The sequence below is a fragment of the Triturus cristatus genome, chromosome 6 (assembly GCF_964204655.1).
Source record: "Triturus cristatus chromosome 6, aTriCri1.1, whole genome shotgun sequence".
Lineage (NCBI taxonomy): Eukaryota > Metazoa > Chordata > Amphibia > Caudata > Salamandridae > Triturus > Triturus cristatus.
Window position 1 is genome coordinate 1058345627 of NC_140589.1, and position 21683 is coordinate 1058367309.

General features: G+C 41.0%; 1 long non-coding RNA gene across 1 annotated transcript in view; it reads right to left on the minus strand.

Annotated features, from left to right (window-relative positions):
- Positions 1–1251: 1251 nt before the first annotated feature.
- The window catches only part of LOC146820984 (uncharacterized), a 156304-nt gene continuing 135872 nt past the window's right edge, over positions 1252–21683 (minus strand). The window contains exon 3 of the long non-coding RNA XR_014962649.1: positions 1252–1926. This is a non-coding gene — a long non-coding RNA (uncharacterized LOC146820984). The remainder of the gene's footprint in view (positions 1927–21683) is intronic.

Here is a 21683-nt window from a genome sequence, read left to right on the forward strand (position 1 = left end):
TTGAATTTTGTGCAGAATTTTCCTTTGTGCAAGGTCAATGTATAGGGGTACAAGAGGCGTGCTCATTGGGAGAGAGAACAGAGACATCATGAACCTATGCTAAGCCTTGGTAAAGCTGTTAGTGTTTTTGAGCCCCATATTTCAGCACCATACAACACAGGCCCCATACCTTTGACATTAGAAATCTACAGAACAGGAGGCAACCTCCTAGAGGAAGTTTTGCGGTGATCCTTCATCAGGTTTGAGGATGGCTGGATAAGGATCAAGTTTACCTTTTTGATCGGGGGGGTCTAACTCATATAGGGTGTCATACGTAAACCTTAGTAATCAAAGGTGGGCACCCGATCAATACACGTGTTTCCCACCCATATCTGTCTGCTACAATGGAAATCACTGGTTCTGGGGAAAAACATACATTTTGTTTTAGCGCCATTTAGCTCAAGGACCCTGTCTGCGCAAAACAGGTTGAAATTGTGCAGGAGCAATTGCAGTCACTGTGGTGTCCTAGAAATCAATGAGGTGTCATCGGTGAAGAGGAGGGCCGGGACCCTCCTCCCCGCTAGACTCTGCGCATCACACCCCTCTTTGCTAAGATGGTCAATATTGATATATGCATGAGAAGCAATCTGTTGCAAAGTTTTTAGGTTCAGGAATCAATTCCAGAGTAAAATCAAACTCTTAAACAGAGATGAGCCATCTTTCAGTTCTGGAAGAAATCAAATCCAATCCTTTTTTAAAAATATTTAACGGTTTGTGGTCAGATCTGACCCATACACATTCACCCAGTATACCTGATGCGCTGGGGTCAATTTCTTCATTCCATCAAATATTTATTTTTATGAATCCTTTTAGACATCCGTTAAATAACTAATCTCGATATCAACTTTCCTTCTATTTGGTCGATGGACCAATTAGTTGAATAGTTGATAGCAACGATGAATACTAACTTACTCTTGGTAAGGTTAATAGTAAAAATGTTATCTCAATTTAAAGGTAAATGCTCATCTGCATCAGGTCACAATTACAAACATCAAATCTCATGAGAGGAGAAATTATGCATTTTATACAGACTCATTATGCAATGACATTATGCTATGAAGGAGTGGATAGGGTAAGAGACAAAAGTTTAGCAAAAAGATCATGCCAGATAATAATATATCTAACGGAAGGATAGATGAAGGGACAATATGAAATATTTCAATCAATATCTTGTTGACGGAGTGGATAAGTGGAGAGACAAAAGATTCAGAGATAAACACATTAATGCTGAGATTCTGAGAACGATATAGGCTAAATACAAACCTATCGGTCTGTGGGAAAAACCACCCCCTGGACCCAGGAGATGATGGAGGTTCCCCAAAAAGAAATCAGAGAACAAAGGATATAAGGACAGAATAAGGACAGGAACAGCTAGGCCTCTCTTCAAACCGACAGACAACTACGCATCTCCCCTCTTCTCTCCTGTCAGCCTAAGCTTCTTGACCAAACTCTTAAAGGCACCCTAATTATAGTCTAAAATTTACATGTCCATCCCTCAAATGTTGCATTTTACCCTCTAACTCACACAGGGATTGGTGGGCTGGGAAGGTGGCGTTGTCACGCCACCATGACTTCACATTTATTCAACAATTGCATTGTAGAAAACAGTTCCCATGGTCCGAATCCGAGCTTATTCACATGTTCCCCACATAAGTTACAAATTCACATTCTTCTTCTTATGAATTATAGTTATTCGCAGACAACATCTCCGGTCCCACTCTCGGGTACAGTAGTTGGTAGGCGACTGACACACTTGTCTTCACTCCTTCATGTCATCTGTGGTGCACAGCACATCCTTTTCTCTTCATGGCAGAACAAACTTGCTCCTAACAGCTCTTCCCTCTCACCATAGCCAAGTTAAATAAAAGGGTGTCTTCATTCAGCACACTAAAGTAAATAGAAATGAACATATATTAATTGTGTGATAATAAAACCATCACTGTTTACCTCCCACCATTAACTACTTCCCATTAATGTTACCTAGCAAAAGTTTAGTGTTTATAGCGGCATTAATCATTACTTTATAGCATTATGCAATAGGCAAAATACAGGAGCACATGTGGCCTATTCATGCAATTTCATTTAAACCACAAAGTTATTTCATTATTATTCATTGACGTGTTAGTTCAAGCATGTGCAACGGCGTTTCCCCGTGTTTATGTTGGGTGTATTGTTAATTTTACTGCATCTACTTACTGTTAGTACATATTACGGGGTTCTCGATTCAAGCAGGTTACATTTTTGCGAAGCCCTGCCCATCAATTTCCCCCTACGATGGCTTTTAGGAGCCATCATAAAATACCATACCAAGTACCACTCTCATTTAGGTCTTCCATTAAGTCATAGTATTCTCCTTTCATCTCTTCTAACTCCATTTATTCTCTTTTTCTCTTTCTTGCTCTTCTTTTATTCTTACACTCTGTTATTTCCTTCTTCCACTTTTCCACATACAACATTTATATGTTGTTATCATTAATAGAACTGATTGCTATTGAGACTATTGGCATTATTATTTTTCCTAATAGACTACTTCCAAAGGTCGAAAACCATTTACTTATTGAGGAGAAACTCTTACCAAGTCTCTCCCAAACACCGTCATCCACCAGTTGGGTCAAATCTTCATTTAATTTTGTAATATTCTTTATATATCCCTCGATTCCTTTACTCTTATCAGGGATATAAGTGGAGCAATGTTGGACTTTCAACATACCACAGAAGTCGATTTTGCAAAACCATTAATCTGATTGCAATCATTTCTGTGTCAATCATCAAGAACCCACCAGCAGTATCCGTAGTTAAACGATCAACCACTGTGGACAATTTTTGAATTTTGTGTGAATTCAAAACGACTCCAACCGAGGGTATCAGTGCATCAAAAATATCACCCACCATTTCTGAGAAACTTGCTCTTTAGTTATGTGTTAGTCCTTTCTTTATTTCATTCAGTTTATGATTGCTTTGGTCTATATGATAAAGCCTTAGGAAAGACGATACCAAATAGCAACTTCAATACCAATGTGCAGGCAACCTATAATAGGCTTTCTTGCCACACACATAATAAATTCCCGGAAAGACAGGATCAGTTCCATCCTTCAATCCCCAACCTCCAGTAATTTGTAAGGTATGCTCACATTCATTAGATCCAATAAAGTAGTTATTATAGTTAGTCTTTTTTCTAAGCAGACAAATCTTCCCTTTCTGTGACCAGTCCAGAGACATTGCAGCATATTTTTCTCCCTTTTTATAATTTCCTTCTTTAAAGTCCCATGGTGCTATTCGGGACTTTTATTCAGCAGCTTTGTTTGGGAAATTACCTCTTTTATTTTCTACCATTTCTATGAAAATTTTCTATTCAACCCTTAAACTACAGGTTAAATTATTCTTATAAGCATATTCTATGTCTAAAGTTTTAGTAATATGGAAAAATTCTCTCATATATATCGTGCATTCTTACCACTTAACACCTTATTTAATTCTTTAATAACAGCAATTTTGGAAAATATTAAGTCTATATTGGAAAAGTGATACTCAAGTTTCCCTGTTACATAGAACAGGCTGGTAAGTATAGTACAAAACACACCATAGGTTAATGGAAGGTGGTGATAAGTCAACCCTTCAGAAGCAGATGAAGGTAATTGCATGCACACATACAAATTATTTACATTCATTGTTGCAACATACTCATAAAGTAACTTAGAAAAGACGTTTAACGAGAAATCACTAATTGATTTATCATGATGGAGTATGCTTCCATCGAAGGGTATTATTATAGTATTTGGGGTTTCGTCAGTGACATCATTCATTCTTTAACTTGTTACTTCATTAGTATTGTTTCTTTTGTCAGTAACCATTAGAATAGGTATAAGGACAGTTAATAGTATCCACATAAAGGTTAATAATAAGACACAAACAGCAAAAAGGAAGAGAACCGGTCAATATGTGAAGAAACTGGGAGTAAAAGAAAAGAAGATAAATACAGCCCACTAGGTTGAGATAAATCCCATCAGCCCACCGCTTTGGCGGAACATAATCATCTGGGAGTAAGGTGGATCAACTCAATGCAATGCCCCCTATTTAAAGGGAACCATCACTGTGTATATGCAATGAGTTTGCAACCTTCCAGAGAAAGAATCTCAAAATATAGTGGTGCTGAGAAAAGTGCGAAATGCAGTGCAAAACAGAAGAAAAGTGTGATAAAAATGGCTACTTGATAACACCACCCAACTTTATTCGGTGTCAAGAAAAGTGCCAAGATTAAAAAGGCATGTGGAAAATTGATAGTTTGAAAAAATAGCTATCTTATAGACATGTTTCAGCCAAAAGGTTACAGTTACCTGGCTTTCGTCAGGACCATTTATGGTGGAATGCTACTGCAGAAATGTGTATTTACAAAAAATACTTTAACAAGAACATCATTGTGACAATACCCTACCAAAATCAAACAGTCATTGATTTGTCCAGTTGTTTAAGGGATGTCAGAGTGTTCCTGAAAAGAAAAAATATGTGTTTATAATTTGTGAGATACAAATAATTCACTCTCAGTTTCAATACAACACTTTGCCTACATATCACAAAGGCTAATAGGTCCATAAATTCTGGATCCTCAAACACACGACATAAGCAAGCTTTAATACAACTATGTTTTAGACTAGGTTTTGGAAGTTCAGTCACTTCTGCTTCAGTCATTTTTCTTTCTATAAAAATAAAAATCTATTTATACCTTTAAATTTCTAAAAAAAAATAATCTAAAGGAAAAAAATAGTAGTGTAATCCTACATTTCAAGGCTTTCTTCTTCACCCCTTTCTTTTATTCTTTTCTTTTATCTGTTTTGAGTTTTTAATTTGTTTTTCTTTCAAACATCAAGGTTGCACCTTATATTGTCACAGTTCTTTAAAGGAGGTCTTAGTTTGCTTTCATCAACTTGCTCAGTGTCAGAATTTTCTTTTTCTTCACTTGGATCTGAACTTTTTAATTTCTTCCAGAATCACATAGGTCCATCCAGGTGCTCTGAATTTTCTACTTGGAATTCTTACTCATTGTGTCTTCAGTACTAATTATTTTCCTGACTCTTCTTGGTTTGTTTGACTGGAGAACTCATTACTTTGTTCTGGTCTTTTTCTTAACCTTCTTTTCACAAGAGTGTACTTTAGTATTTCCACTCCACTGGGCCAATTATCACCTTTTCTTGGTTTCTTTGCTTTGACCATGTTTTCACCTTCTACATCTGGTTCACAGCTTATTTTGCTTGCCCTTTCTTCTGGCTGGTTTTCTTCTTGATTTTCTGTTTCTGCTGGTTCTTCTGTTCCTACAATAACTTTTCTTTCAACTGTGAACTCACTTCCTTCTGGTTCAATTACAGTCTAACCTGTTTCAGGTGCAGCTGGAAGTTCACTTTCTTCTGGATCATCATTGGACTCACTTCATTCTTGTTCAACGACAGTCTTCGGAAACCTAGAATCTCTTGTCCACTCTACTCAAATTGTGCTTGGCTGTTCACCATCTGTTGGTTCGTTAGAATCTGTCACTGTAGATTCATCAGCTTCACACACTTCAGCCACTGACCTTTGATTTTGATTCACCAGTTGTGGCTCTTTCCGTCTTTCAGGTGGATCTACGGTTTGTTTGGTGTGGCTCACGTGAATCAAATTTGGTAAGCCAGCACACTTCACTGCTGTGGTCGTCACCAGGATGATTTGATAAGGTCCTTGTCACCTGGGGTCTAAACACGATTTTCTTACGTGTTTCTTGAGCTAAACCCTTTCACCAGGAGTCAGATCATGAGCTTGCTTTTGATGTATTGTTGCGGCATCTTCTCCAACCTGGTGGGACACAGAACTTACCAGTTCAGCCAATCCTCTGCAATAGTCAAGCCCCAGATCATCAGATATACTCATCAGTTTTTTCGCTGGTATATATGCCTGTCTCATTGCTCTTCCAATGAGGATTTCATGGGGACTCAATCCAGTCTTTTTGTCAGGAATGCTTCTCAGACTCATCAGCACAAGGGGTAAAGCATCAGGCCATTTCAGTGATGTGGATGCACACACTTTCCTTAACTTGGATTTTATAGTGCCATTTATTTGCTCGACTACCCCAGATGCTTCAGGTCGATAGGCACAGTGCAGCTTCTGTTCAGTTTTAAATGCTGCACACGTAGAATGTGGGGCAAATGGGTTGGGGTGGTGGAGGATTGACACTCCTAATGGGTGTTCGAGGACTGGAATGGGTGCAACAGTGTATTTGCCTTGTCTATTGGTCTAGCTATGCAGATGTGATCTTCTTTTGTAGATGTCTTGCACAACTTACTCTACGTACAGCTGGTGTTGATATCCCTTGATGGTCTCTCCTAAAATCAATAAAATTGGTTAAAATAAAAATAAAAGAAATGCTGCACAAATCAGCCGAATTATCTCATTATTAAAATGTGTTCCTCTATCTGTCTCCAGAGTGACTGGAATTCCAAACCTAGGGATCAGTTCTCTCAAAAGTAGCTTGGCTACTGTAAAGCTGTCATTTCTCCTGGTGGGGTAGGCTTCCACCCAGCGAGAGAATAAGCAAACAATGACTAGTACATATTTCAGCCCATTGCAAGGGGGAAGCTCAATAAAGTCAAGCTGAAGTTGAGTAAATGGACCTCCTGCTTTCCCAATTCATGACATATAATGCAACTCTGGCAAAGGCTCTCTGCAATGACCCTGAACTTAGGATTATACCATGTCTGCTTGAAGAGTCTGATCATTGCATCTCTTTCAATATGTGCATGTCCATGGTACACCCTGGCCATATGAGAAAGCAAGGAGTCTGGGAAAACTGGCCTTTCATCCTGATAAACCCATAGTTCATCATCTACTCTTTTTCTACAGCCTGTAAGTTTCCAAATTTCCTTTTCCTCCTCACTTGCCTTTTCCTGCATCTGTCTTACTTCATCCCAAGTCTCAAATGTTGCTGTAGTTATATACATAAGATGGCATTCGGTATTTCCTCTTTCAATTGATCTGTTTAAAGCCATTGTATTTTGGGCACAATAACGTGCAATTTGGTCTGCATATCTGTTGCTTTTTGTCACATAATCATCTCCTGATTGATGTGCGGCACATTTGACTACTGCAATTCTTTTGGGCAATTGTAAAGCATCCAATAGCTCTATCACGATTTTACCATTTCGAATAGGGGGAACCCAAAGAAGTCAGAAATCCCCTTTGCATCCATAGCTGGCCAAAATCGTGCACAATTCCGAATCCATATTGGCTATCTGTGAATATGGTTACTTTCAAACTTGTGGCAACTTTGCATGCTCTAGTCAGAGCTATCAGCTCAGGTATTGGGCGGAGTTTACTCCTTTCAGACAGGATGCTTCAATAACTCCTTCTAGGTGCTCTACAGAGACTGCTTCTCAATTTTATGAAAGCATCCATACCTTCATCATCTAAAACAATGGGATCTTTCACATCCTTTCGTGTCAACCTCTGTAGAGGTTTTGCAATCAGCATCCAACCATTCCCAAAAACATTCGCACCTCTTTCTGAGTTTCGGGTGGTCATCTGTTTAATCACACGGATTCTTTCTGGGGTTATTTTTCTAACTCCCTTTTCTATTGTGTGTCTAAGATACTGTACTTCCTGTTTACAAAATTGTAATTTTGCCGGGGACACCTTGTGTCCTCCCTTTGCCAAATGGTTCAATAGAGCAATTGTGTATGTTGCACATGCCTCTCGTGTCTTTGATGTCACCAGTAAGTCATCAATATAGAACCAAAATCGAATTTCCTGCCAGGACTAATGTCTCTAGGCATTTTTTCAAGATCTGATTAAAGATTGAGGGGCTCTCTGTGTACCCTTGAGGGACTCGGCACCATGCCAAAACACGGTCTGCGAACCGGAAAGCGAAAAAATACTGACCGTCCAGAAGCAAGAGAATCGAGAAGAATGCTTGGCACAAATCAATCACTGTGTACCATTCAGCATCACATGGGAATTGATAAAGAATTACTGCTGGATTTGGCACTACTGGGCAACAGGGCACTACAATTTTATTTATCTTGCGTAAATCCTGCACTATCCGGTACTTCCCACTGGGCTTTTTGATACCTATGATAGGCGAATTACAAGGACTGCTCATTATTTCTTTTAGGATTCCCTGTTCAATCATTTGGTCGATTGCTGGAGCCACTCCTGCAATCACTTCTGGACTCATTTTGCCTTTGGATACACAGCACCATTCTTCACTATTATCTGAATCGGATCTAATCTTGTCATTAGACCAATATCCTTTCCTGTAAAATCCCACACATCTGGATTCACCGCACTTTTTAATTCTTCAGGCAGATTGTCTTCAGTGAGAAGTGAAAACAATTCAACTCAAGGTGTCCCTCAAGGCTCTACTCTGTCCCCTACCCTCTTCAATCTCTACCTCAAACCATTAGCTGAAATTCTTCACACGACCAACATCTCCTTCCACATGTACGTTGATGATACTCAGATATCCATTAAAATCTCTTCTCTTGAGGAGATTACCCATCTGAATGCCGCCCTGAAACTGACAGTCCAATGGCTCGCCAATAACCAGCTCAAAATGAATGCCCAAAAAACAGAGTTCCTTCTCATCTCCCCTCCTAATAACTCCAATGTACGTTCACGCAGGTCTTTGAAAATTGAGTAATTCTGTTTATATACGCATTATGCACTTTAAAGCCTTATCTGCACAAATCCAATGCATTGTATCTGCTTTGCCCTTATAAAGCTAGTAGCTAACATTATTAACTTGCGGCCTAAAATTGTAGATGTTTAAACGTGTATTTTAAACTCAGGTTTCGTGCTTTTATGGATGTTTTTTTAAAATCCGAATAAAGACTATTTGAATTGAATTGAATTGAATAACTCCAATGATATCCTGGAATGGATTAACTCGATCACAGCACTCAACTGCACACCGACCATAGTGGATTCTGCCAAATCTCTCGGTATAACCTTGGACAGCAACCTGAATATGTGCGAACACATCAACTTAGTAGCCATAACGGCCAGGTTCCATCTGAGCTACTTGAGAAAACTAAAACCCTTCCTTGAAACTGCCGACCTAAAAACAGCAATTCAGGCAGTAGTTATCTCCAGAATTGAATACTGCTGCTCTACCCTATCTGGCCTACCAAAGACTTCCACGGCTCCTCTAAAAGCTTGCCTCAACACAGTAGCTAAACTCTTATCTGGCTCAAAAATATTTGACCACATTTCACCACATCTGAAGGCCTTGAACTGGCTTCCTCTTGAGGCCAGAATCCAGCTCAAGCTGGCCTGCATCTCACACAGAGCCCTGTACACGAACTCCCCAGCTTACCTCACCCAGAAAATTGTGGTATCTGGGAAATTGAGAAACTCCCGGTCCACCAGAGACCTTGTGCTCTAGCTACCGTGCTTCCACAAGGAAAAAACCTATAACCGTGCGTTTTCTGGGGCTGCACCAAGAATCTGGAACTCGCTACCATCCTCCATCAGAAGAATACATTCTCTGTCAATCTTCAAAAAGGAAGCTAAAACCTTCCTAGTGAGCATATTCCTCTAATAACACTCCTTTGTCGCACATACCGCCTTTTATCATGACTTTGTTTCTGTGCATAATCTCCTGTACTACTTGGCACTCTCTGTGTACCAATTCTCACTCCTTCAATTGTTCTGCCATTTCTCTCTGCCTTTTGCTATCATTTATCCCCTAGTATACATTTGCTGGTTTTTCCCTTTTTATCGCTGACATGTCGCTCGCTGATTCTGACACTGCCCTGATTATTGTATATAACTCTGGCTTTTGTCCTATTGTGTTCAATTCCATAACCCCCATTCTCTGTATTTTGCGTATGCCTAACCTGTACATAATATGTTTATCCCTGTAAAGCGCTCTGATACCCTAACGGGTCATATTCGAGCTCTATAAAACCTCAAATAAAATAAAATAAAAAAACTCATTCACTTCTGTCCCTTGCTTTGCTAACATCATCTTAAATTCAACATCTTCATCTGAGGTCTGAAATGCAATTCCATCTGGGGTGCAATAGATGGTGCAGTTCATATTGCACAAGAACTTAGATAGTTTCTCCCGAGAGGGGTAGGTTAGGAATTTCTGTTGCTCTCACAGCAGAACAGGTAGCACCAGTGTCCACTAAGAATGTAATATCATTACCTTCCACCTTACCGTCAACAAATGGACCTGACTGATCTACCGCTAAGGATGCACCAAGTACACACTCTTCCTCCCCCCTCAGGCACCGTCATTGAGATGAGTCTGACTCATTTCCATTACATTGCATCCAATACTGCTGACTCACACCTTGATTCTTACGAAGCGGGTCTCCTCCGTGATATCCGGTGTTCACATTGTACCTTAGCACTTGAGCATTCACATTATTTGATGGGGAGCTTGTGGCACCTTTAACTGTTGAGAACCTATCTGCTGCTGCTGCTGTTAATTTACACCCACCACATTCTGCATCTGTGAAATAAAATTTTGATTTCTCCCGTTATTCTTTTTAGCAGATCTACACTCATTTCTCCAATGTCCAAACTTTCCGCACGCATAACAAGGAAATTTCTTCATAGCTTCTTCCTTACTCATCTTTCCCTTCCCATTACCTCCACTGTCAGAGCACTACTACGTAAGCAAGTCTCAACCAATACTAGCGTGGCTCACACCAACCAACTAATCACAGCACAGTACACGCCCGCAGCCTGACCAATGTCAGCGCTGCTTTTTCTGACATCAGTATTACTCCTTCCATTGACCCTCCCTTTACAAAACTTTTTACGGCAATATTTTTCTGAGCTTTCTTAATCAAAATTATGTTAGTAACTACATAAAACAATGCTACTTTGTCCACTCCACCAAATAAAGAGATGGTTTTTACTCTTCAAGAGATTTTCTCACTATGGGTCCTAATAACGACCAGTGCTATTTTTACCCTTCAGACAAGCTCCAGGTTGACATATTACTCTTCTAGGGATAAAACCAAGATTTCACAAGAGGACTTTTTGGTGTGAAAAGGAGTCTTGCTATTTTACTTGAAATAAGGCTAGAATTTCAGAAGTGGACCCTTCACTATTCAAACATTCTTCATTTATACGAAATTCCCTAAATGTAACACCTACAGCCCTCCGTAGCTTTTAGGTATTATTTCAACAGACAAAGTACTTCTGTAGTGTGATTTCTTTACCACACTCTTCTTCTGCCTACTTCCAGCAGATTCCTTCCCGGGATTCCTCAGGTATCTCCGTACCAGTACTTATAGACAACATAGAACATGTCACTAATTTTTCTGGTTAAGAACATAGAATCAATCATTAATAATCATTACCAAACTAATCAATAATTAAACCATCTTCTGCTACCAAGAAACTGATCCAGCGCCTATACCAATAATTGATAGGGATCGATACTCAACAACATTACTACAATGGCCCATACACATTCACCCAGTATACCTGATGCGCTGGGGTCAATTTGTTCATTCCATCAAATATTTATTTTTATGAATCCTTTTAGACATCCGTTAAATAACTAATCTCAATATCAACTTTCCTTCTATTTGGTCGATGGACCAATTAGTTGAATAGTTGATGGCAATGATAAATGCTAACTTACTAACCATTAGTAAATTAATTACAGACTCTCTGTAAGGTTAATAATGAACATTTTATCTCAATTTAAAGGTAAATGCTCATTTGCATCAAGTTACAATTACAAACATCAAATCTCATGACAGGAGAAATTATGCATTTTATACAGACTCATTATGCAATGACATTATGCAATAAAGGAGTGGATAGAGTAAGAGACAAAAGTTTAGCAAAACGATCATGCCAGATAATAATATATCAAACGGAAGGATAGATGAAGATAGAATAGGCTGATCTAAAATATTTCATTCAATATCCTGTTGGTGGAGTGGATAGGTGGAGAGACAAAAGATTCAGAGATAAATACATTAATGCTGAGAGTCTGAGAATGATATAGGCTAAATACAAACCTATCAGTCTGTGGGAAAAACCACCCCCTGGACCCAGAAGATGATGGAGGTTCCCCAAAAAGGAATCAGGGAACAAATGATATAAGGATAGGAACAACTAGGCCTCTCTGCAAACCGACGGACAGCGACGCATCTCCCCTCTTCTCTTCTGTCAGCCTAAGCTTCTTGACCATACCCCTAAATGCACCCTAATTATAGTCTAAAATTGACATGTCCATCCCTCAAATGTTTAATTTTACCCTCTAACTAGCACAGGGATTGGTGGGCAGGGGAGGTGGCGTTGTCACACCACCATGACTTGACCTTTATTCAACAATTGCATTGTAGAAAACAGTTCCCATGGTCCGAATCTCAGCTTATTTACATGTTCCCCACATAAGTTACAAATTCACTTTCTTCTTATGAATTAAAGTTATTCTCAGAAACAATTTCCGGCCCCACGCTCAGGTACAGTAGTTGGCAGGCGACTGACACACGGGCCTTCACTCCTTCATGACATCTGCGGTGCACAGCACATCCTTTTTTCTTCATGGCAGAACAAACTCTCTCCTAACAGCTCCTCCCTCCCACCATAGCCAAGTTAAATAAAATGGCGTCTTCATTCAGCACACTAAAGTAAATAGAGATGAACATTTATTAATTATGTGATAATAAAACCATCACTGTTTACCTCCCACCATTCACTACTTCCCATTAATGTTACCTAGCAAAAGCTTAGTGCGTAAAGCGCCATTAATCATTACTTTATAGCATGATGCTTTAGGCAAAATACAGGAGCACATGTGGCTTATTTATGCAATTTCTTTTAAACCACAAAGTTATTACATTATTATTCATTGACGTGTTAGTTCAAGCATGCGCAACACAGTTTCCCCATGTCGGGTGTATTGTTGATTTTACCAAGACTACTTACTGTTAGCATGTATTATGGGGGTACTCGATTCGAGCAGGTTTCATTTTTGCGAAACCCTGCTCCATCACTGACCAGCAGGAAAATCAGGCGATAGCAGTGAGGTTGACTCTTGTCAACCTTGTGTGTGTGTGTGTATGTATATATATCTATATACATATCTATATATCTATATCTATATTCAGTGAAAAAACCATAGGTTTCACACATGTTATAGTTAGCTGGACATTTTACTCGTAAAAAACCAATGAAATTGCCCCGTTATAGTTAGTTCAGCTAACTATAACTCGCGCTCCCGCAATGCACTGCTGATGACGTCACATATTACATCACTCATGACATGGTCAGTGACATCACTCATGACATCACTGATGACATCTCAAATGACATCACTGATGACCTCACTGATGACATCATCCTTGTGATAGAGTGGCAGACCTCCTCTCACCCTAATATAACCTTTGACACACACATTCAAAAATAGACAGTAAAATTTTCAAAAACAATGGACATACCAATATCAGTTACAACAACCTATTCAGTAATTCTAAGATCCACATAAACATCCACTCATTCACCAACAGTCCAATACAGTCACTCATACATGTACTCACTCAACACATGTACTCATACACCTATACATCCTGTTACACAATGCCACTCATCCACAGAGTTACTCACACACATAGTCACTCATGCTAATAAAGAATCAAACATACATTTACTAGCATATACAGTTATACACACACCACCACACTTACTTCTACAGAAACTTACACATACTTAGTCTTTTAAACAATCACTTATAGAAACACATACTTATTCATACAGGAACTCTTTCAATCTCTCACATATACTCACATATATACACCAATAGTCACATATACTAGTTTTAAACATATGTAGTTACTCATAAAGACACTATTGAGACAGTCATTCACTCACTAACACACCCATACACACACTCATCCACCCATACAGTCCTGCACACATGCTTTGTTCAACACACACAAAGAGTGAATCATTCATTCATGCACCTATGCACTACATAATACCCCCCACCGAACCATACAGACACTCAGACTGATACTCAAAAAAACAACTAATAACCTATATAGACACCCATGTAGCTACTAACCAACCCATGCAACCACTTATACACAAAGTGAGAGACTGATACAGATATTTTCATATTTAAACATTACACAGTAAGCCATGTATTCACTATGATACACTTAATCAGTCAGTTACACAATAAATTTTTCAAAAACAAAGCATCCATTTAGACACTTATATACCCATTTATTCTTCCATTGACCTTGAGAAATACATATATAAAACATATTTAATTTTCAGAAAAACACACATTCACTGGATGATGTCATCAGTGAGGTCATCAGTGATGTCATTTGAGATGTCATCAGTGATGTCATGAGTGATGTCACTGACCATGTCATGAGTGATGTAATATGTGACGTCATCAGCAGTGCATTGCGGGAGCGCGAGTTATAGTTAGCTGAACTAACTATAACGGGGCAATTTCATTGGTTTTTTACGAGTAAAATGTCCAGCTAACTATAACATGTGTGAAACCTATGGTTTTTTCACTGAATTTCTAAGGTTTTTTAAATGCTAATTCCTAACTATAACGTGTGTGAAACCTATGGTTTTTTCACTGAATTTCTAAGGTTTTTTAAATGCTAATTCCTAACTATAACGTGTGTGAAACCCATGGTTTTTTCAGTGAATTTCTAAGGTTTTTTAAATGCTAATTCCTAACTATAACGTGTTTGAAACCCATGGTTTTTTTAGTGAATTTGCAAGGTTTTTTAAATGCTAATTTTTTTTTTATTCTTCAATTTTTTCTAACATATTTTTAATTTAATTTTCTTACCTTTTATAAAGACTATGCTTAAATTTTTAAAATTTTTTAATATGTTTTTTTTAATATATTTTTTAAAATAAACATGTAAAATTTATTTCCAGTTTTTTTTTTGTTTTTAAATTTTTGTTAGTACGCGTACCGTAAGCTCACGGTAAGCGTACGGTTTACGCAACGCCCGTAATCTTTCTACGCTGCTTGCGTATAGTTACGCACTTTGCGTAGCCGCACGTACTGCGCGTGGGACGCGTGCGCGCTTACGCCACGCGCGCACGTTACGCGGAAGTGTCGGGGAGTGACTGTTATGCGCATGCGCGCAAGCGCGTGTCTTTTTTACGCGCATGCGCACTTTTGCCGTAAGCGTACCGTAAGCGTACCGTAAGCGTACGGTTGGTCATGTGATCATGAAACACAACTTTTGATTGGTTGAAACTACTTTCAGTTCTAGAACTCTCCTACACCACACCCATTCCCCTCATTTCTGCTTGTGATCCCTTAGGAGAAGGAGCTGGTTTGTCTTTGGGATACGATGGCAGAACAGCAGAGCCCTTCTGAGAGTGAGGCTAGCACCAGCAGCACTGTCTTGAGGCAGAGAGCGAGGAAACAAAAGCCTTCTTATGTTTGGGATTATTTTACTTTTCCTGAAGGCCAGCAAAAGGTGAATGCACCCTTAGTTACTTGCAGGCTGTGTCAGCGTGTACTTTCTAGAGGTAATCCTGACAGTTAGTATTCCTTTGGGAATCACACCATGAAGAGACACCTCCAGGATGTACACAGAAGGACACATGGTCATCTTTTTGGAGGTAACTCTTCAGAAAGACGAGCCAGTACATCCACAGCAGCTCAGCCTGGACCATCATCTGCAGGGCTGACTCCTTCTTCTGCAGGTCAGGTGAGCCCTTCATCTGTGGGGGGAGAATCTCCTTTTGCTGGCCCTCTGGAAATTAACCCTCGGTTTGCGAGGGTTGAAGTACGGTGCGCCCATTGTCATGATCTAATTACTTATAGGGAGACCAGTGTTTCCCTGGTGAACAGTAAAATAGATCAGCACACTTGTCGTACCGTCTAATATTCCCAATCTTTCTTTCCTCTGTCCCTGCATGAACACAACGGTTCTTTTAAGAGCCAACCTTACCTTTCATCTATTTTTTATATATGTTTTTAAAAACTTTTTTTATTTTTTTTTACCGTACGCGTACGGTGCGCGTACTTTTTTTTTTTTTTTTTTAAAAACACTAAAAATCATTTATGACATTACATTGACCTTGAGAGACTACAATTATTATTATTGACTTACCATACTCACTGAAAAAATATTTATTCATTTCTTTTTTTAAAAAATAGTTTTAAAAATGTTTGTAGTTTTCGTAAATTTTCTATATCTATCTGGAAAAAAAGTAAAAAGTATTAATATTTTTAAAACTTTTTATAATACAGTACACATATTTACATTTTTTCCCAAAAAATATTTTTGCCTTATTTTTGCTGTTTTCAGAATATATTGCATTTCACTATAAATTGTGAAAGCAATTGCATTCATCATTTTACAGCGGGCAAAAAAAAATACAAATCACAAAGATTGTATTAAAAAAGCCCTGATTCTTTTTTTACTTAAACTTAACATTATAGAAATGCATAATATTGTAAAAAAATATCATCTAATACCAATACTTATTCCTTTAAAATACCATCTGATATGTTTGTTTCAGAAGTATAATCACAATATTATATCTCAAATAACTCCAAAAAACATCTGATTTCATTTCCTTTAGGCCAAATAGTAATTTTAAATTTTTGTTTGGATTAAATTACCAACGGTAATCCAATAAAATTCTAAAGTTTAATTTGTCCAGATCTCACAGATTCTCTGTAACATTTTGGTTCACGATAATTTTTTGATTAATTTATTTAGTCCACAATAGAATTGGTTACTTTTCCACATGGCCAAATAGTAATTTTTTAAAAAAATTGTGAAAAAATTTCCAATGGCAGTCCAATAACATTCCAAAATATAAAATGTGCAGAAGTTACCGATAATCTCAAAATTATTGGTTTTTCAAAATTTCATTAAAAATTAAAAAAGTCCACATTACAATTGGTTATCTTTCCATTAGGCCAAATGATAATTTAAAAAAAAATTTTTTTACAAAATTGCAATGGTAATCCAGTAAAATGGTAAAATTGTTTTGTCCAGATCTTGCCAAGTCTCTCTAAAATTTAGGTTTCAGGAAGATTAGATATGAATTTGCTAAATCAAAAGGCAAACGTTGTTTGAAAATCACTTTTACAGACTGACACATTATGAAACCTTTTTTTTTAATTTATTTAAATGCACATGTCCAAACTGTTTTTTCAGACCACCACCATGTGTATTCTCGGTGACTGCCTACACTCCAGCAAGGGCAACCAGCCTTAGTGATGCTGAATGTATTTGCATTACAGACTTAAACCTGAAAACCCCACTCGCTTGTAAATACTGTGCATGACTATACATGGCAAGCACATGGGTGTGTGCTAAGACTCTGCTTCTTCCCCCAAAAATTCGCTCCCCCTTTCCATCTAATGCAACTGTGAAATCACCAGAGCAAGACGCAATAAATCTCTGCCTATAATTCCTCTCTGCACACAGAGTCATGTTTTCACATTAGTCCCAAAACGAAATTTCTTTGCCAATTTGAAAGCACACTTACTGCTCTTTTTTTTTTCGGCGCAAGTGAAAATCACTTTTTACAATTGGAAATCACTTTTACAGACTGACACATTATGAAACTTTTTTTTTTGATTTATTTAAATGCACATGTCCAAGCTGTTTTTTCAGACCACCACCATGTGTATTCTCGGTGACTGCCTACACTCCAGCAAGGGCAACCAGCCTTAGTGATGCTGAATGTATTTGCATTACAGACTGAAACCTGAAAACCCCACTCGCTTGTAAATACTGTGCATGACTATACATGGCAAGCACATGGGTGTGTGCTAAGACTCTGCTTCTTCCCCCAAAAATTCGCTCCCCCTTTCCATCTAATGCAACTGTGAAATCACCAGAGCAAGACGCAATAAATCTCTGCCTATAATTCCTCTCTGCACACAGAGTCATTGTTGGAAGTCCCCCACTCCCACGCCTGAAGAGGTTGGTGGTAACGGGGAATTTCCGGGACACACTGTGGTAGCTTGGCTCGAGTGGTCAGGAAACAGGCACCGTGCTAAGCATACATTATACCCATACAATAACCATGCGTGCATCCATTCCAAAAACGACTCTACACCGTAAAAATTATGAAAATAGCTTTCTTTATCTTTTTCTCTTAGTTGCTGATTGGAAAAATAAATAAGACAATCACAATGTACAAGGCTTCTTAAATAGTGCAGGTCAAATAATTACTGGCTTACTGATTCAATAAATAGGGGAGATCATAAATACTAAGGACATAAATACAAGTGCAGTTAATACAGGCAATTAAATATTCTGAGGCAATAAATACTGTAACCAATAAATATTGTGCATCAACAAGTCCTGTGGACCAATAAATATAGTGAAGCAATAAATAGGTTAAACACAATAAATACAGTGCCCCCAATAAATAATTAAAAGCATACAGTGACACTCATATAATCAGATCACAGTTGAGATTACTATGGGCTAATTTGGCCCAGGCACAGCTTGGGGATGTGGAAGGCTTGAGGGTGCCTATCCCTGGCTTGGACAAGGCTGAGGCCTAAACTGAGGTAGAACAAGGGGGGAATACCAGAGACCTGGCTCTCTCACTCTACACAACCCCTTCAAAGTAGTCTCAGCTCACCCCTGGCACAGTCCAGCTGGTTCCAGCACCTCTCTAACCCCTAGAGTAGTCTCTGAGGATTCCACAGGGCCTTTGGCGCCCTCTACTCCACTTACTGCCCTTTTTCTGCTGTTCCGACGCCGCTGGAGTCGTGTCGACGCCGTGAGGCGGATCCGGTTCGACGTCGGCGGCCTCGGCACAATGTCAGTTCCTGACGACGCCGGTAGGCGGCTCCGGTTCGATGTCGGCGGCCTCGGCTCGATCTCGACCTCCGATTCGAAGGCGTCGGGCAGTCTTTACTCGATGTCGACCTCGGGCGGCTCCGGTCCGATGGCGCTCTCGGCTTCGATGACGTCGGCCGGCCTGGCCTCGATGTCGACTTCCGGCGACTCCGGAGTGCGATCCTCACTCCCGACCTCCGGTGCTCCTTTCCTCAGGTTTCCGGCGACTCCGGAGTGCGATCCTCACTCCCGACCTCCGGCACCCTTCACCTCTGTCTCCGACGACTCCGGAGGGCGGACTTCACTCCTCCGATGACGCCGCTCACTCGACCTTGGTTAACTTCCTCCTCGACCTCTGGTACTCTCCACGACCTCCATCGGCGCCCTCTCACGATCTCTGGCGGCTCTGGGCACGACGTCTGCTTCTCCAGTCAGCGCCGCTTCTCCACCTCAGGCACCAGGTATCCAGGCTACTCGACGTCCGGCTCCAGGGAAACCAGTATCCAGGTCAGGATCTTGCTGTTCTTTGGTTCTAAGGCCTGTTCCTGCTGTCCAGGTCCTTAGGATGGTTTTTCTGGCTTCTTCCCACACAGGGCTCCAGGCTGGGATCCGTCAGTAGGGACTAGTATCAAGGGTGGGTTTATGGACCCCACTCCAGGCACAAGTTTCCACCCCTGCTGCTTCACTCCTTCCTCCTCCAAGTTTCTGCTGCTCACTCTTCACCAGTCAGGTGCCAACTGCCAGCTCCAACTGCCAACTCTCTGTCTTAGCTTCCCAACATTCTAAACCGCCTCCAACGGTCACCGGGTTCTGGAATGTTCTGGAAGGTGCTAGTAGGTTCCAGTGGATGCTGGTGATGTCACAGGTGGCCACCATTTTGTGCTCCTGGCCCTCAGACAGAAGTTTCAGGGGTAGCTAAAATGGCTCCCTGAATCTGTAGCAACACGAAAAAGTCTGGTGGTTCCCAAAAAGGAAAAATTCAAACAGGGTTTGAGGCAAAAGTGGGACAAAATAAATAATGATGAGGAGGGACCACCCAAAGGGCTGACAGGTCTAACACGCGTCCCCCCCAGCTGAAAGTGGGGAGAGCTACCCAACCCCTTGGGAGTTCTCATCACTAAGGCGGAAATACCTTGAGAGACCGTCTGCATTGGCGTGGTCCACTCCAGGCCGATGTTCCACCTGAAAGTCCATTCCCTGTAGGGAAATAGACCACCTCAACAACTTGGGATTCTCCCCCTTCATTTGCATCAGCCAACGAAGGGGTCTGTGGTCGGTCTGAACCAGGAAGTGCGAGCCAAACAGGTATGGCCGCAACTTCTTCAGAGCCCATACCACTGCAAAGGCTTCACGCTCTATTGCACTCCACTTCTGTTCCCTGGGAAGTAGTCTCCGGGATAGGAAGACCACGGGTTGATCCAGACCCTCTTCGTTGAGTTGCGATAACACTGCCCCAATGCCATGTTCTGATGCATCTGTCTGGACAATGAACTCCTTGGAAAAGTCTGGGGCCCTTAAGACCGGGGCCTCGCACATGGCTTTCTTCAATCTCTCAAAGGCTTGCTGACAAGCCTCCGTCCAGACTACCCGTCGAGGTTGTTTCTTGGACGTGAGCTCCGTGAGGGGGGCTACGATGGTACCGTACCCCTTCACGAAGCGGCGGTAGTATCCCGTGAGGCCCAAAAATGCTCGGACCTCAGTCTGTGTCTTGGGGGGTTTCCAGGCCATGATAGCCTCGATCTTCGCCTGGAGGGGTTGCACCGCTCCCCTACCCACCAAGTGTCCAAGGTACACTACCGACCCCTGCCCGATCTGGCACTTGCTGGCCTTGATCGTCAATCCAGCTTGTCTCAGGGCCTGGAGAACGGCTTGCAGGTGATGCAAGTGATCCTCCCAGCTGTTACTGAAGACGGCTATGTCATCCAGATAAGCAGCAGAGAAACTCTCCATTCCGGAGAGGATCTGGTTTACCAGGCGCTGAAATGTGGCAGGTGCGTTCTTGAGCCCAAAGGGCATTACACAGAACTGGTAGTGGCCATTGGGCATGGAGAAGGCTGACCTTTCCCTTGCTCCATCAGTCAAAGAGATCTGCCAGTACCCAGAAGTAAGGTCAAAGGTACTTAGATATTGGGCAGCTCCCAGCCGGTCAATTAATTCACCCGCCCTAGGGATCGGATGAGCATCAGTTTTGGTCACTGAGTTCAGTCCCCGGTAGTCCACACAGAACCTCAGTTCTGGTTGGGCACCCGGTGGTGCAGCTTTCGGTACTAACACCACCGGACTAGACCAGGGGCTGCTAGAAGGTTCAATCACTCCTAGCTCCAGCATCTTAGTGACTTCACTATGAATGCTGGCCTTCACCTTGTCTGACATCCGGTAGATCTTGGACTTCACAGGTGGGCTATCTCCTGTGTCCACGTCATGGACGCACAGGTGAGTCCTACCCGGGACAAGGGAGAACAACGAAGAGTACTGCCCCAAGACCTGGCGACAGTCCTCCTGCTGTTCAGGAGTTAGAGATGGGGAGAGAATCACTCCCTCCACCGACCCATCCTTTTCATGAGACGCAAACAGATCAGGGAGAGGCTCGCTTTCCACGTCCTCTCCTCCGTCAGTCACCATCATCAAGATGACTTCGGGCCTCTCGTGGTGGGGTTTGAGGCGGTTGGCATGCAGCACCCGCAGGGGCTGACGAGGGGTCTTCAGGTCCACCAAGTAGGTAGCCTTACCCTTCTTCTCCAACACCTCAAAGGGTCCTGACCAGCGATCCTGGAGGGCACTAAGCTCTCCTGGTTCGATCACCCACACCTTCTGGCCAGGCTCCAACTCCACCGGGTGAGC